Source organism: Cnephaeus nilssonii (assembly GCF_951640355.1).
Source record: "Cnephaeus nilssonii genome assembly, chromosome: 4".
Taxonomy (NCBI): Eukaryota; Metazoa; Chordata; class Mammalia; order Chiroptera; family Vespertilionidae; genus Cnephaeus; species Cnephaeus nilssonii.
The window spans coordinates 82,085,537-82,102,675 of NC_137075.1; the positions used below are offsets into that span (position 1 = coordinate 82,085,537).

The 17,139-nt window shown below is 42.9% G+C and overlaps 1 protein-coding gene across 1 annotated transcript in view; it reads left to right on the plus strand.

Annotated features, from left to right (window-relative positions):
- Positions 1–17,139, plus strand: part of ARG2 (arginase 2) — a 31,422-nt gene that overhangs the window by 4,227 nt on the left and 10,056 nt on the right. The gene's annotated exons all lie outside the window — the stretch shown is intronic.

Sequence of the window (17,139 nt, forward strand, 5' to 3'; positions counted from 1 at the left end):
CTATTGAGTATATTAGCTGAGGGTTTGTCATATACGGCCTTTATTATGCTCAGGTACTTTCCTTCTATACCCATTGTATTGAGTGTTTTAATTATAAGTGGGTGTTGTATCTTGGCTAATGCTTTTCCTACATCTATTGATGAGACCATATGACATTTATCTTTTATTTTGTTAATGTGTGTATTACATTAATTGATTTGCGTATCTTGAGTCATCCTTGCAACCCTGGAATGAACCCCACTTAATCATGATGCATTATCTTTTTAATGTATTGTTGTATTCGATTTGCTAGTATTTTGTTGAAGATTTCTGCATCTATGTTCTTCAGATATTTGCCTGTAATTTTCTTTTTTTGTGTGTTATCCTTGCCTGGTTTTGGTATCAGCATAATGTTGGCTTCACAAAATTGGGAAGTATCGCTCTTCTTCAAATTTTTGGGGGAGTATATGACCAAAAGAACCTAGAAGGTAGAGGAAGTTTCTTCTGCCCCCACAGTTGGCATCACGAATAGGATACCTCACCAGCTGGGCACTGCTTATGCTGAAGTGCCTGCAGTAGAAAGATCCTGGGACTTTGCCGAAACCGGTTTGGCTCAGTGGATAGAGCGTCGGCCTGCGGACTGAAGGGTCCCAGGTTCGATTCCGGTCAGGGGCATGTACCTTGGTTGCGGGCACATCCCCAGTAGGGGTTGTGCAAGAGGCAGCTGATCGCTGTCTCTCTATCATCAATGTTTCTAACTCTCTATCCCTCTCTCTTCCTCTTTGTAAAAAAATCAATAAAATATATTAAAAAAAAAAAAAAAAGAAAGATCCTGGGACCTCTAGAATGAGCAGGCAAAGGTAAGAATTCTTGCCTAGGCACACTCCCAGATCTCTGTCTGCAGAGTCCGGTCATGCACTCCTCCAAAATATTTATATTAGAAGGAGAAAATTTAGAGTCATATACCATCTAATTTGTCATATTTACTTTTTTTTTTTTAAATTGGGTCTAAAGCTTCCTACTTTAAAATATAACTTGCCCCTCCAATAAACAATGAAATCTCAGGCTGTGCTAGATACATCTTTCTAATATATTTTCCTTTTAGTGGTTTTACATTTTGGTATTTGTCCTTTGATCACTAATGGTATGTGTTCCACACTTAACAACCAATAGGATAGGTCCTCCATAATTTGACCTTCATCTACCTCTTAGACTTATTTCTACCCACATTCCACCTTGTTTTCATTGCAGCTGGGGTTGTGGGCACTTGACAGAGGCTCCACCACCAGAAGCACCTATCCTAGACTTTGATTCGAATTTCAAGGAGAAGGGGCAGCAAATAACTCACTTTGCGATGGGCAGTGATGGCAGCAATTGGTCCGTAGCTTCTGTCCATGCAAGCTGCCTTTGCCTGGTAGTGGAGGCACCAGCAGCATCGTCACTGTACCATCCTGCAATGTGACGGATGGGGCCATTATTTCTGGGCAATGTGGCCTTTAAACCAGATTAGGGCCCTCTAGGGCCCTAATTAAAGATTCTAGGAATTACAATAATTAAACAGATATATTTTCTGCTGGAATTAGCCAGAACAGGTTTCTGTTGCCTGAAGCTTAAAGATGCTGATTGATGATAAAACAGTTTACAAATTCCAATGGGAAACAAAATTTTGAGACTTGCCTGGTTGATCAGTTAGAGCATTGTCCCGATTCACCAAGGTTTCAGGTTCTATCCCCACTTAGGGCACATACAAGAATCAACCAATGAATGCATAAATAAGTGGAGCAACAAATCGTTATCTCTCTCACTTTCTTTAAACAAACAAAAACATCAATTAAAAAAAATGTGGACTGGAATCTTCAAAGGTCTGTGTTAATAAATTCTTGTCCTTTTGCTTGCTTTTTCCCTAGTACTTTACACAATGTTCTTGATAGTTAATGTAACTCATTAGGTTACAGTTTCTTTGTCATTTAATTTAGGACTATATTTTAGTCCCTTTGGATTTTAACAACTCTCTGTTCTCTTGGTGCTTTGATTTTTGAACCATCATGTTTCTTAATATGACTTTTGAAAACAGCAGCCCACAGTTTTAATTAAAGTTATCTCCAAGTTCCGGGCCTACCTGTAGTAAACAGACCTACCATAATGTGTGACTGTGAATTATTTTAAACTAGAGTCCTGGTGCACGAAAATTTGTGCACTGGAGGGGTCCCTCAGCCCGGCCTGCCCCCTCTCACCGTCCGGGAGCCCTCAGGGGATGTCCTAGTGATGACTTAGGCCTGCAGGCCTAAGCCGCAGTCTGGCCTCCCTCTGCGGGAGGCGACCGGCCCATCAGGGGAAGGTGACGCCCCTATCACGCCTCTGCTGCTGCCATTGCCAGCTGCGAGGCTGCCTGAGCCTCAGCCCTCGCAGCCACTGCAGCTTGCCTGAGCCTTGGCCCAGCCCTCATTGCCTGAGTCTCAGGCCCTCACAGTGGCAGCCGCCATCCGTGGCTTGCCTGAGTCTTGGGCCAGCCCTGGGCAGTGGCAGCCGCCATCCGCTCCCTCGATGCACCTTCTGGTCAAGTCCCCACTGGGACGCAGTGTCAAGTCTCCGTCCACCCACATGCGCCTCACAGCTCACACAGCCCCGCCCACCCGCATGCACCCGCTGCACACGGAGCCTCCTGGTGATCGCTCATTGTGGCGTGAGGGTGTCACGGTGTGAGGGCGTGATGGCCACATAGGCTTTTATTAGTAGAGAAGATGTTTTATATCTTAAGTGTGGTGGTGATTACAGGACTGCATATATGCCAAAACTCATTGAACTAAAAATGTGAATTAATATAAAGTATGCATCAAAACTGTAAACATCCTTTCCAGGTTTATTTTTCTTAGGAGCAGCTTTTAGTCACTAAAACCTATAACATGTTCATTCATTCACTAACTTGTATATTCAACAACTTGAGCACTACCAAGTCCTAGGTGCTGAGAATACAACAGTGAACACAACAGAAATTCCTGTTCTAGAACTCTGGGGGATGGTTTGAAACAGACAAAAGTAAAACATATAGTATCTCAGATAATAATGAGAGCTAATGAGTGAATATGGGGACAGGGGAAGCCTTGTATATGTAGATCGGGAGGCCATACTGAGAAGATGTCATGTGAACAGATCCCCGAGGCGAGGAAAGGAGCCGTGTGCATATTCGGGAGAAAAGCATTTCAGGCAGAGGAAACAGTAAGTGCTAAGACCCTGAGGTAGAAAGGTGCCTAGAGTGTCCAAGGAAGAAGCTATCACTGGGCTCTAGCCAGTGGATCCCACGTGGGCAGGGGAGGGGCTTCTATTGTTTTATTTTTGGTTTTCCAAGACAAGCCAGAAATCTGGATTTTTTGTGGGAGATTTGTTTTAAAAAAAAATTGTGATATAGCCGTACAATGGGTGAACCTTAAAAAAGCATTATACTAAGTGAAATAAGGCAGACACAAAGGCCACATAGTGCCTGGCTGGTGTGGCTCAATGGTTGAGTGTTGACCAATGAACCAGGAGGTCATAGTTCAATTCTCTGTCAGGGCACAGGCCTGGGTTGTGGGCTCAATCCCCAGTAGGGGGCGTGCAAGAGGCAGCCGATTGATTTTTCTCTCTCTACTCCCTTCCTCTCTCTCTAAAATCAATAAAAAACATTTTTAAAAGAAAAGTATTGTGCATTTAAAAATACCTAACATGTTATATGATTCCATTATATGAAACATCCAAAAATAGGCAAATCCATAGAAACAGAAAATAGATTAGTGGTCCCCAAGTGCTGGGGGGAGAAGAGGATGGGGAGTGACTGCTCATGGGCACTGGTTTCTGTTTGGAGTGTGATGAAGCTCTTCTGGAATTGGTAACTTGCTCATGTCTTAGCAAAGGCCTCCATCACCAAAGATGTGCCTGAATATAGGCAAATCTGTTATTAAATTTCAATATAACTATATATTTCCTGCTTATATGAGCAGCAAATGGTTTAACTTATATCTTTTTATTTCAAAGTTGTTCCATATCTAACATTTACCATGTTCTCTAGACAATGTACTAAGCTCTTGCTATTATGTCATTCTTAATCTGTTAAAAGCAAGTTAATGATGCCCATTAGGATAGCTAGTGTAAAAAAACACACGGGTTGGTAAGAATATCGAGCTCTTGGAACCTCTGTGTCCTGTGTAAAATGATATAGGCCCTATGGAAAACAGTATGGTGGTTCCTCAAAAAATGAAAAGTATGATCCAGCAGTTTCACTCTGAGCTTATATCCAAACGTTGAAAGTAACGTCTCGAAGTGAAATTTGTACACCCATGTTCATAACAGCTTATCCGTAATAGCCAAAGGGTGGATGCAACCCACGTGTCTATTGATGATGAATGAATGAGCAAAATGTGGTTAATACATACAATGGAATATTATTCAGTCTTAAAAGGGAAGGAAATTCTGATATGTGCTATAGAATAGGTGAACTTTGAAAACATTGTACTAAATTAAATACACCACTCTCAAAAAGACAAATACATGTTGGATGAGTCTACTTATGAGGTACCCAGAATAGTCAAATTCATAGAGACAGAAAGTAGAATGGTGGTTGCCAGGACTAGCGAGAGAGGGAATGGAGAGATATTGTTTCATGGGTACAAAATTTCAGTTTTGTAAGATGAAAAGAGTTCTGGAGATAGATGGTGTTGATACTCACAGAACAATGATGAATGTGCTTAATACCACTTAAAAATAGTTTAAGATGGTTATCTTATGTGTATTTTACCACAATTTAAAATATAAAAAGGAACATTTAAAAGTAAACTAGAATAGAAATGTATGAAGAACGAGGAAGGTCACTTGAGATTGTAGCTTCTTCTCATATGGCCATGACAATGTGGTAGGTACAACTGCACATGATAATCAGAGTCCAAAACAGAGGTTTAAGAAAAATAGTTCATTTCACTCTCCAGGGAAGAGAGTTTAGAGAGAAGTCCGGAGCTGGTTTAGCAGCTGTTCCTGGAAGTCCAGACCTAGATTCTTATCGTGCTGCGCTAGCAGCGGGCCTGGGTCTAACGGTCCAAGATGGCTATGGCCTCGGTTCTGGCAGCAGGATGGAAGAAGGAACGAAGAAGCAAGCAAAGGGAGAACTTGTGCTTTCCCTTAAGGAATGTCCCCAAGAAGTTGCTGCAGGACACTTCTTATCCCGTTGACCCTAATGGGTCACATGGCCACACCCAGTTACAGAAGGTGGTGGTGAAGTTAGTCTCTCTTATAAAAAGTCATGCTCCCAAATAAAACTCCTGTCTCTGCAGAAAAAGGGAAGAACAGATATTGCACAAGCATCGCTTGGCCACATCATCTCCCTGTGCTCTAGATCCCTTACCCTCCTGTGTTCTGAGGGTCCTTGTTCCTGCTGTTATCCCTTCTCTCCATTCACCTGTCCCTGCGATAATTAATCTTATCTACCTGCCCTTCCCGCCCCCCCTCCCCCCAACCCTTGGCCATATGTAGCCTTCTAGCTGTTGTACAGTTTTGTTCTCTTCAGAGCTGCCATCCTGGCTTCCTCACTGCCCTTTCACACTTCAACTTGCTATAATCTGGTGTCCCGGGCTATCATTGCAATGGAACTGGTTTTGCTGAGGTTGGAGACCAGCTACATTCCATTCACCTTATTTCCTTATTGAAACTGACACCTCTCTCTTCTGGTTTTAACTCTTCAGGTTCCTTTGCCAGATCTGCTTCCTAACCCTTACATGTTGGTGTTCCTCAGGGTTCTGTCCTTGATCCTCTTGTTTTATGCTGTGCTGGCTAACACTGTCCATTTCATGGCTTTCCTATCACCTGTATGCTGATGTGCAAAGCTTTGTCTCCAACACGTGTTTCCCCGCCCAGCTCCATACATGTACACCAGCTGGCTTCCATGTATCTTCTCTTTTTATTATTCAGACATAACAGTAGTAGAGAAGGTAGCATAATGAATTTAATACATATATCTCCCAACATCAGTCATCAGTACACAGGAATGTTTTTCACTCTACCACCATACCTTTTGAAGCAAATCACAAACATCGTATTGTTTCATCTGCAAATATTTCATTATCTTCAAAATACAAGAATTCTTTAAAACTTATCCACAATACCTTTACCTCACGTAAAATAAGTTAGTATCAAATACCCAGTGTTGGGGAAATATAATTTTTTAAAATATATTTTTATTGATTTCAGAGAGGAAGGGAGAGGGAGAGATAGATACAAACATCACGGAGAGAGAATCATTGATCGGCTGCCTCCTGCACACCCCCCTACTGGGGATCGAGCCCGAAACCCAGGCATGTGCCCTTGACCAGAATCGAACCTGGGACCCTTCAGTCCGCAGGCCAGCACTCTATCCACTGAACCAAAACGGATAGGGCGGGAAATATAATTTTTAAAAAATCTCCCAATTGAGAAAACCCCTTCAAGAAGTAGAGAAAGAAAACAGTTTATATTGAATAAGCCTTAAATCAGGCAATCTGCTAAAAGATTACAAAGATAAAGAAATCCACTCATTTATATAGCCAAGAAGGTGCAAGACTTAGATGTTTTCAAGATAAATGATAACTGGTCCTCCAGTAAGAGAACTTGATAGTACCTTTTGTCACAGATAGGGCATCCTAACTTAAGGAAATTGGAGTGGCCACCTGTGTTAGTTGATTCCATTTATCTGAAGGGTAAACAGATTTTTCATCTTAACAGGGGAGGCAGTTTTGCAAATTGGAGCAAGGCACCCACCACCTTTTAGGTGTGGTAAAGGTATTGTGGATAAGTTTTAAAGAATTCTTACATTTTGTGCCCACAGAAGTTAGCCTATTATTCTCCCACTAGAGGCCTGATGCATGAAATTTGTGCATGTGTAGGCCTTCACAGCCCTGGCTGCCTCGGCCCTTGCAGCCCCAGCTGCCTCGTGGCCCCACCCCCTGCCCACTGGTCTTTCAGGAAGGTCATTCCACCGTCCAGTCTAATTAGCATATTAGCTCTTTATTATATAGGATAGGAACTGGGAAAAGAGGGCTAGATGTTTGCATTTCAAAAAGATGGTTCCCAGATCCTTGAGGAAACCTTCTTGGGTTGTGAGACTGGTATGGGCTCATTTAGTCATTATAAAGATTTAAATACATTTGAAAAGGACAGAAAGAGAAATTTTGAAACAAAGTGGGTGCGGGGGTGCGGGGAGAAGGTCCAATTTCAATAGGGACAAGTAAAGTCTCTTCAATTTGTATCTGCCCTTATACCTTTTAATGTTCACACTACCCCATTAACTTAGATTTTTAATGTTTATTTTTACAATTTGAGTTGGGATCCAAATAAGTTCCATATTGATTGCTATCTCTTAAGTCCTTTATAGGTCCCTTCTCTGTTATTTCCTTCTTCTTTGCAGTTTATTTCTAGAAGAAACTAGGTCATGTGTCTGCAGAATCTCTTAGTTTGGATTTTGCAGATTGCATCCTCATGTCGACCTATGACTTGTTCTTTTGTCCTCTGTATTTCCTGTAAATTGTATTTGGACCTAGATCCTTGGTCAGATTTAGGAATAATTCCCTCCCCTCCCCCCCCCTGGCAATTCTGCTTCATAGATAGCAGTATACACTTCCACCAGAAATGATGTTATCAGCCATTAAATATTGTCTAGAATAGAAAGATTGAAACATTAAGTACTGCCTAGGCTAGAGACATAGAAACATTTTGATGAGAGAGGAACATCAATTGGCTGCCTGCTGCATGCACCCCTACTGGTGATCAAGCCCACAACCCAGGCATGTGCCCCACCCGACAGGGCCTGGCTCATGGGTCCATGCTCAACCACTGACCCATACCAGCCAGGCTGCAGTTTCTTATTACAGGACTAGAGGCCTGGTGCACGATCAGGGCCGGGGAGGGACTGCAGGAGGTTGGCAGGCCAGGGAGGGACCACAGGAGGGCTCCAAGGCGTGTCCGGCCCATCTCCATCGCCGGACCCCAGCAGCAAGCTAACCTACTGGTTGGAGAATCTGCCCCCTGGTGGTCAGTGCGCATCATAGCGACTGGTCAAACGGTCGGACACTTAGCATATTAGGCTTTTATTATTACAGAATAGTTATGATTATGTGCTTTCTTGAGGGTGGTCATGCCTGCAAGGGGTCTAAAAAAAAGAATTACTCTGGCATTATGAAGGTGTGTTAACCTAGAAGCACAGAAACAATGGACAGAGTTTGCTTAAGGAATAGATATACTAAAGAAGTTATATGTTTGGGGCGTGGCTATCCACCATGACCTGCCCAGATAGTAATATATGCTCAGATCACCCTGTGAGGTTACTTTCAGTCATGAGACCTGTCAGATTTAGAGCCTCGCTTTCGGTCACATTTCATTCACATGTGACCCATGGGATTTTCCCAGATCACTATTTCCTTTTTCCTAAAATGATTTGCTCCTAGAAACCATTTGGTTTTCCAGATTTTTAAGAATGTATGACTCAAAGAATAACTCTCATATATCAAGTTAACTCTTACCAGTTGATTAAATTCTTCAAGCTAAACGTTAGTAGGTGATAATGGCCAAGTTTGCTCCCTTTTTGAAACATACTTGTTTTTGAACCAGGACCTGAGTAGCTAATTACGGCTGCTTCAGGTAAGGCTGACCTCTAGTTATTTAAACAGCTGTTGCATTATTCCTTCAATATCCAAAATAACACAATTCAGAGGCTCGGAACCTAAGGAATTACTGTGATTGGTTTAAGAAATTTGCTCCCTATTAATGACCAAACTCTTGGTAGTGTGTGTTAATAGAATAGGTATGGCAATGCTCAGATTTAAAGAGAGATGGAATCTCCCTGGCTCCCTCCCTCACCCCAAGAGGCCAGAACCACTGAATAGGAAGAGAAGTAGAAAATACTTTCCTGTGTGACTTAAGAATTGAGTCACAGCAGGGTGTGTCATTGTGGTTAGGGCTTAGGGTTTCCCAAGATTTAATTAGCTGTCTCCATACCTGTAGATTTTTGTTTGTTTTATTTGAGCCAAACTGATGACAGTTGCTGAGAAGCAAGATCTCAAATGCTCTTGAGAATGACAATTTTGCAGTTGCTTTTATACATTTGGAATTAAGAAGGGAATGTAAGAAAGATGACATGAAGGTGGGAGAAAGCTAGGTGGGGTATGTGTGTGAGTGGGTCTCTATGATTGGATTGCAGAATAGTTAACAAGATATTCTCCCTTGAGGGTGGGAAGGAAGCTTGGAAAAGACTTCTGTCATTTTAAGATACACAAGAACAATGGACAGGATTTGCTTAAAGCAAAGATAAAAATTTTATAGGCTTGGGGTGTGACTACCCACCATGATCTTCCCAGCTAAGAATTTATGATCAGATCACCCTAGCAACTGATCATACTACAGAGTCCTTTTTTCATCCACAGTTCCCCCTTTTGGTCAAGTTGTGTGTGACAGCTGGACTCTTTAGGAACCATTTCAATGAGAAATCAGTGGACCTGTATTTGTTTTCTAATTCTTACCCAAAAGTCTATCTTTTAAAATGACAGTCATATTACAAACATGTTTTGGGAAGTCTTAGGTTACACCATCAGTTTCAAGGGAAAGAAAAAGGGTCGGGTGAGAGTGAAGGGGTTCAGAATAAGCCTCCCCAAAATTGCCTCTTTGGCATGTGTATTACTTTCAGCAGAAGTCAATCAAGGCCCAGAAGACCTTTAACTACCCAAATGAATTTAGATAGGAAGAGAGTTATTGCCAGAGATAACTGCAAAGAGTATGGGCTAGGTGTGGCAAGCTGGAGGGAGGTCCTGTTTGTTCAAAGTCCAAGGTCCTCTATTTCTGCCTACTATGGCAAACAATTGTTTACCAAAAGTTGGGTCTTCCCATCTTCCTGTGAATTGTCTTCTTTCCCTTTGAAGCCCCAATCACCTACTCCCTTTTCCAATTGTTTGGGGGAGTTGATTTAACCAGCCTAAGAACCTAGAAGGGAAGAAAGGAAACGTTTTCTTCCCCTGCAGGAGAAAAACCACCAAGATGCCTCACTCAGTTAAACTGATATGTAATTCTTGGCATATATGGGCTTTTTCTTATTTAATCCTTGTAACAACTGTAATAAGGTTTATTTTTGCCTTAAGCAAGCCCTGTCCTTGAGGTAGGACAAGCTTGGAAACTGTACTTGGTTGGACATCTTGACTCTTCTAAGAGGTTACAGGCCGGGAATTTTTCCTTTGCATCTCGTGTGGCACTGGACCCACGGTGGCAAGATGGGCAAGAGGCGATGTTGCAGAGTAGTATGGAATGCGTCCCAATTTGAGGTTCTTGGAGAACACACATCATGATGCTAGCCCAGGGTCTGAGGCATGGAGCTACACATCTGGACTGTTAACTGGCAGAGCCATAGTCACTAGCCTGATGCCTCTCCCTTTAAATCCTTTCTGGAACAAGGTGAAGTATCAAGAATTTAAAAAGGATCACATTCTGAAGAGCAGTACTTTATCCCCAGGATTCTTGCTATCTCTTCCTGTGGTTATTAGACATTGGAATAGCTTGAAGTTTGTCAGCAGAACATTTTGCAGTGACGCTCAACCGTCTTGTCCTGAATGAGGGAAATTGGTTTTGTTGTAGTGACTTAGGAAGCCAGAGAAACCCTCCTCTTACCTCCATCCTGCCTGCGCTGGAACCAGGCTGCTAGGGTGCCGTCAGCTGACAATCTGCAGAAGACCGAGCTGACTCACTATAACCTATAGGTGTTCAGAGGGTTGACATGAGTTTGGTTCATAGCAGCATACATTATTAAGCCTATCTTCAGACAGTGATACTCTCTGTTCTCCTCAGGAAAGAAGGACAGATGTAGCTGGAGAAGCAATTATCAGGAAACCTAAATGGTGTTGCAAGTCATCTCAGTTACGTATCTGGAGCCAAGTTTTCAAGTTTATTTTTTTACTCAAGAATCACATTTATGCAAAGGCATTTATTAACACCATGTTTGTATCAGCTGATCTTAACTGTGGTATATGTTAAATGAACATGTCCAAAATCACTGGCCAGGATGCCCGGGGTCACCTTCTTATCAAGGCCAAAGGTGACATCTGGGTCTAAAAGGTCTTAATAGTATTCCATGTATTTTTATCACCAGCACTAGGAGAGAAGCAATGAGGCTGTCAGTCTATGCAGAGCTTTGCTTTTTTTGCAAGGCAAACATGAGAGCCCTTTCAAGTTGGTTCCAAATCTGTTTGTCATTGGAGCTCTCAGTACCACTCTCCCTGCCACGGTGGTGTTCTCTGTTTCTGACAACACCTAGCTGTTGCAGAGACAACAGGAGAGCAGAGTGGGGAGGAAGGAGATGTTGAGAGTGCTGGTTAGAGTCTTTTCAGGAACCGTGAAGGAGTGAACTAGAACAAATATGTGTACCTGTGTGATATGACCTCTTACCAAACATTTTGGAGACTGGGCCTGAGGAAGCAAAGAGCTGATACACACACACACACACACACACACACACACACACACACACGTGTGTGTGTATATATATCTATTAAAAATATATATATAAATATTTTTTTATTGATTTTAGAGAGGGAGAGGGGGGGAGAGAGAGAGAGAGACATCATTGATGAGACTCATTGACTGGCTGCCTCCTGCACATCCTCCAGTGGGTACTGAGCCCACAACCCAGGCATGTGCCCTGACCGGGGAATTAAACTGTGGCCACCTCATTCATAGGTAAGTGCTCAACCACTGAGCCACACGGGCTGGGCAACGAACTGATTTTTAGATACCCCAGCACATTACTTCATGAGACTGTACAGCCTTAGGGAGTTAAATAAACTAAGTAAAATTCAGACTTCTTCATTTTATTGGTGGAAACCAAATGAGTTTACCTTAAATAACAGTCTCTTCAAAAGTTCTTACCCAAATCACATTTTAGGGATAAGAGTGATTTTGCTTACTTCAAACGGACTGAATGGCCTGTGGCACTCCTTTCCTAGACTGCCTCCAGTAACACTGCAGCTTTGTTTTCAATAAACTGGTTTTCCGGGCACAGCTTTGGGGTTCTAAGAATTAGCAGGAGCAGTCCTTTAAAATACTAGAATTCCCTTTGCATGGAGCTAGATCTGTCTTACAGAGTGTTTGAGTCTGTAATTTTAAAAGCCATTAGGATTAGTAGTCTCTCAGCACCAAGTGAGATCTCAGCATCTTTGTTTTTCTCCAGGTTTTACTGATTTGTTATTCCTGACAAGTCATAAACACTATTCTATTTCAGGCACAGTCTGAAAAAAACAAACAAAAAACTGCACACTGATGGGCTCTGAGCTTTCCTCCAAATCCACTCTTCTGCCCACGGACTGCCTGGGGCTCGGTGGGTTATCCCGGGTCAGCCCATCCCCCTCCACTTGCTGGGAGCCTTGGGAGCAGCTGGAGCTCCCCAGGAGCGGAAGGCAGCAGTAGGGAAAATGAGTTACCTTGATGCTATTGACAAATGCCTGCTCACTTTTAACATTGTCTTCTATGAGTCTCCAACCAAAGGGTGATTCAGGCTTGCTCTAAACAGTTGGAGCTATTTAACTGCTGAATTTCTCCGTGTGAAGTATGTGAAACCCATGAGGGTGTGAAGATTAGCAGCTATCTGTAAAGCAGCTAGCACAGTGTGGTGTGTGGAGGCAGATACTTATCCTCCTTTCTTCTTTCCTGTCCCTGGCTTCTTGCAGGGATTCACTAGTGAGCAGGACCCTAAATAGAAGTGCTGTCTGCAGACACTGCTAAGGTCAGGTAGGGCTGTTTTGATTTCTTCCCTACCAGATGGTTGCATCATTCTGTTGATGCACTTGTGTTCTCGTTTCACTCCAGTGGAGCCTGGAGATGTTTATCAGGGCCAAAGGTGACACCTGGGCCTAAAAGATCTTAATAGTATTCGGTGTATTTTTTATTACCAGCACTGGGAGAGAAGCACTGAGGCTGTCAGTCTATGCAGAGCTTTGCTTGTCCCCACTGCATGTCAAACAGCAGAGCCCTTTCAAGTTGGTTCCAATTCTGTTTGTCATACGAGCTTCCTTGCAGTTTCAGGTTCATTCTGTCCTACAGTGCCTTCTTAGAAGACAGGAAAGAGCAGTAATAAAACACATTATGTCTTAAAAAAACAACAACAAAACATTGTCTTGCCATGGTGGGTTTTGTCCAGTAATTAGAGCGTCAGCCCACACATCAAAGGATCATGGGTTCGATCCCCAGCCCTAGTTGAGGCACATGCGGGAAGCAACCAATTGATGTCTCTCTCTCACATCGATGTCTGTCTGTCTGTCTGTCTGTCTATTCTCGGGTGAGGATTAACAACAAAACATTATGTCTCATCTGATCTAGATTTGCAGATGAGTTGACCTGAAGCACAAAAAAGTTTAAGAAAGGGACAACTCCCTCAAGCATGACAGGCAGACATTCCTTCCATATTTATAATATTTGCTCTTTTCACTATTACACTAAGATTCTCTAAAAATTAATGAGTAGAGCCCTGGCTTCAGTGGATAAGGCATCAGCCTGTGGACTGAAGGGTCCCGAATTCAATTCAGTTGCAGGCTCCCGGCTCTGGTCAGGGGCATGCGAGAGGCAACCAATCGATGTGTCTCTCTCACATCAGTGTTTCTCTCTATCTCTCCCTCTCCCTTCCACTCTCCCTAAAAATCAATGGGAAAAATATCCTTGGGTGAGGATTAAAAAAAAAATTAGACCATTTCTTGTGCCTTTTGAACTAGATTTGCCACAGCACTCTGACAAAGTCATAGCTTCATTATTACTCAGTTCATCGGGCTCTTACAAAAAAATAACCTCCCATCAGCCTCCCCACTTCTCAGAAACTCTGGCCTGTGGGTTGCAAATCATGTTCTCTACAACCTCATATTGCATTGCTCCAATATGCAAACTTCTCATTTCTATTAAATTGCTTAACTGTTTTCCAAACATGGAATGTACAGTTCTTCTTTCAGGCCCTTGTTCATCTTTAGATGCTGTGCTCTACTCCACTAGTCCTTTGGGTGCTACAGTGCTGTGGGAACAGTAGGTGTTAGAGGAGAAAGCTCCTAAGAGGCTGTGGCAGGATGGCATAGTATATTCACTGATTCAGCTCTGTAATGATTAGAAGTTAGGATTACCATAGTTAGGATCCATAACATAAGCTTTAGTATTTGAGTTCTTAGTTATTAAAGATTATGGCAGGTGTGGCTCAGTTGGTTGGGCATCATCCCATGCACTGAAGGGTTGCTGGTTAAATTCCCTGTCAAGGCACATGCCTGGATTGCGGGCTCTATCCCCAGGAGGAGGTGTGGTATGGGGTGTGCTGGAGGCAGCTGATTGATGTTTCTCTCTCACATCGATGTCTCTCTGTCTCCCTCCTATCTCTCCAAAAAAATAAATAAAAATATTTTAAAAACAAAAAGGTATGGCAATAGAATTTAAAAGAACTTATTTTGCTATCTGCCAAAATCCATTCTCATCATCTTCTGGACATAGCTTAGACCTGCACTTGCTGGCTAATGTCATGTGAGCAGGAGTGATGTGTCACTTCTAGAGCAGGGCCTTTAAACGTAGAGGTGTGCCTTCTCAACGTCTTCTTCCTCTCCCACTGCCTTGAACCTGGGACCCTAGGCGTGGCAGAACCATAAGTGAACGAAGCCTGGTCTCTGAATCACTGTGTGAAGGAAAGCCTCCAGCTGACCTATAACATCTACCTGGATGTTAAATGAACAAGAAACCAATTAACTGTGTTTGAGCCATTATTTTGGGGAGGGTTCATTACAGCAGTTTGGCCTACTCTAACAACTTTATTTAAAAGAATAGTACACAAAATAAAATAATAGTACAGATTATGTTTGTGCATAAAGGTCTGCCTGGATAGAGTAGTCAAGCCTAGGGAGTAGGATAGGGGACTGTCACCCTTAGGCACTTCCTTATCAATTTTACAAAAAAATTTCTATTACCAGTAAAGAAAGAAAACAACGAAAGTTAGCAAAACAGTGCTGGTACTAACTTTACTGGTTGTAGGAGTCATTCCTTGACCACCCCGATTGTCACTGAATTTCCTTTCACTCCTTTAGCACTCATTTTCCCTAGTTCTTACCTGAAACTTATTGTGGAAATGAAAGAGCAGAGTTGGGAGTCATATAGGGTAGGCCACTCAGATAAGGCCTCTCAAGACATTAATCCCTTCAGGGGGTCTGACCATCCATGAACAGAACTCTTTTAAAAAATATATATATATTATTGATTTTTTTTAAAGAGAGGAAGGGAGAAGGAAAGAGAGTTAGAAACATTGATGAGAAACATCAATCAGCTGCCTCCTGCACCCGCTCCCCCCTCTCGCCCCCCCCCCCCCCCCCCGTTTTACTGGGGATGTGCCCGAAACCAAGGTACATGCCCTTGACTGGAATCGAACCTGGGACCTTTCAATCCGCAGGCCGACGCTCCACACACTGAGCAAAACGGTCAGGGCCAGAACTCTTGATACGTGCAGAACTTAGCATGCTCTCAGACCCAGAGATTCATGCTAACCATGATGTATAACCCCAAATGCGTATGCGTAATTATGGTGAGCAACAGCCTTCCAGGATCCACTGTCAGGAAGCCCTCTTGCTTATATGAGGGCAATTGGGAAACTAAATAACCAGAGGAGAAAATGGAATTGCATAATCATGAAGAACTGACCATCCAGCCTGTGAGTTAATTTAGTGTTCCACACCACAGTTACATATTTAATGACCAAAATCCTTTTAGGAAATTCAGTCTCTCTTCCTTGAAGTGTTGTTAGAAGACCACCAAATTCTCTTTAGGTTCCTTTTTAAGCTTTCCACAGCTTCTGATAAGTAAACAATAGTCAAGTACTGTTTGCTGTCACACTTCTCTGAATCTACATCCTAGATTCCATGATCAAAAGACACATAGAATTCTAGCTGAAGGTGCATTTTACCTTTAAAAGAAAATAGGATAAGGTTTTGCTTCCAGATCCCTTTTAGTGGTGATCCCTTGGTTGATCAAGATGGGTCCATACTGGTCTTAATCCAAATCTTTAACACAAATTTCTGCAAATATTAAGATGTCTATCCTGCCAAGCCAGTGTGGCTCTGGTTGAGCATCAACCTAGGAACCAGGAGATCATGATTTGATTCCTGGTCAGGGCACATGCCTGGGTTGTGGGCTCGATCCCCAGTAGGGGATGTGCAGGAAGCAGCTGATCAATGATTCTCTCTCCTCTGATGTTTCTCTCTCTGCCTCTCCCTTCCTCTCTGAAATCAATAAAAATATATTTTTAAAAAGAAAAAAGATGTCTATCCTGTGACCACTTCCCCTCCTCCCCCAACATACGTGTACTTCAGTTTAAGCAGGACCTTAAGGATACAATCTATGGTAACATTCTGTTCTCTGGTAATTCAGATTTCTTCCTGATAGTTAGATTATTTAGTCCTCATCCTAAACATGGCTAAGATGGACAGACTAGTATTTACACCAAAGATAAAAATTAATGTGTAGTGACCGGTATCCCAGTTCTTTGAAATATGTGAAACCTTAGTGGGGAGAAGTTACAGCTTATTGTCAGAATATATCACTAGTTCTTTTCTTGTTTATTCTTTTAAAGAGAAGTCAGTGCCTTCATTGGCTGAACAAGCTACTTGAGGGAAATGAAGCAGGAGTGGGTGTCTCCAATGCCGGGCCAGCCTTGTTTCATGGGCTTTATAGGCAATGGAGAACTCGCCCAGGTAGTGCCAATCATCGGGCTTGATTCCCACCTGGGTGAAGGTCTTGCCAATGGAGACACCCACCGTGCTGTCCACTGTCCCCTGCAGGATGATCCTGTCCCGCAGGTGTGTTCACCTTGGCCTCTCTCTCCTGGTTGGCTTTGTACAGGGGCTCCAAATGCTGCTTCAGCCTCTGCTGTCGGGTGCTGTGCAGCTGTGTCACGGTGACAGCTGCTAGGAGGCCGTGTCCAGCAGCTGGTCAAGGTGCACAACGCGGAAGGTTAGCTTCTGCTCCAGCTCCATGTCCACTGTCTTGTTGGTTCTTCAGAGAGGACGGTCTAGTTCTTAAAGTGGTGCAATCAAGAGGGATTCTTTGGGCCCTAGCTGGTTTGGCTCAGTGGATAGAGCATTGGCCTGCCGACTGAAAGGTCCCAGGTTCGATCCACAGTAGAGG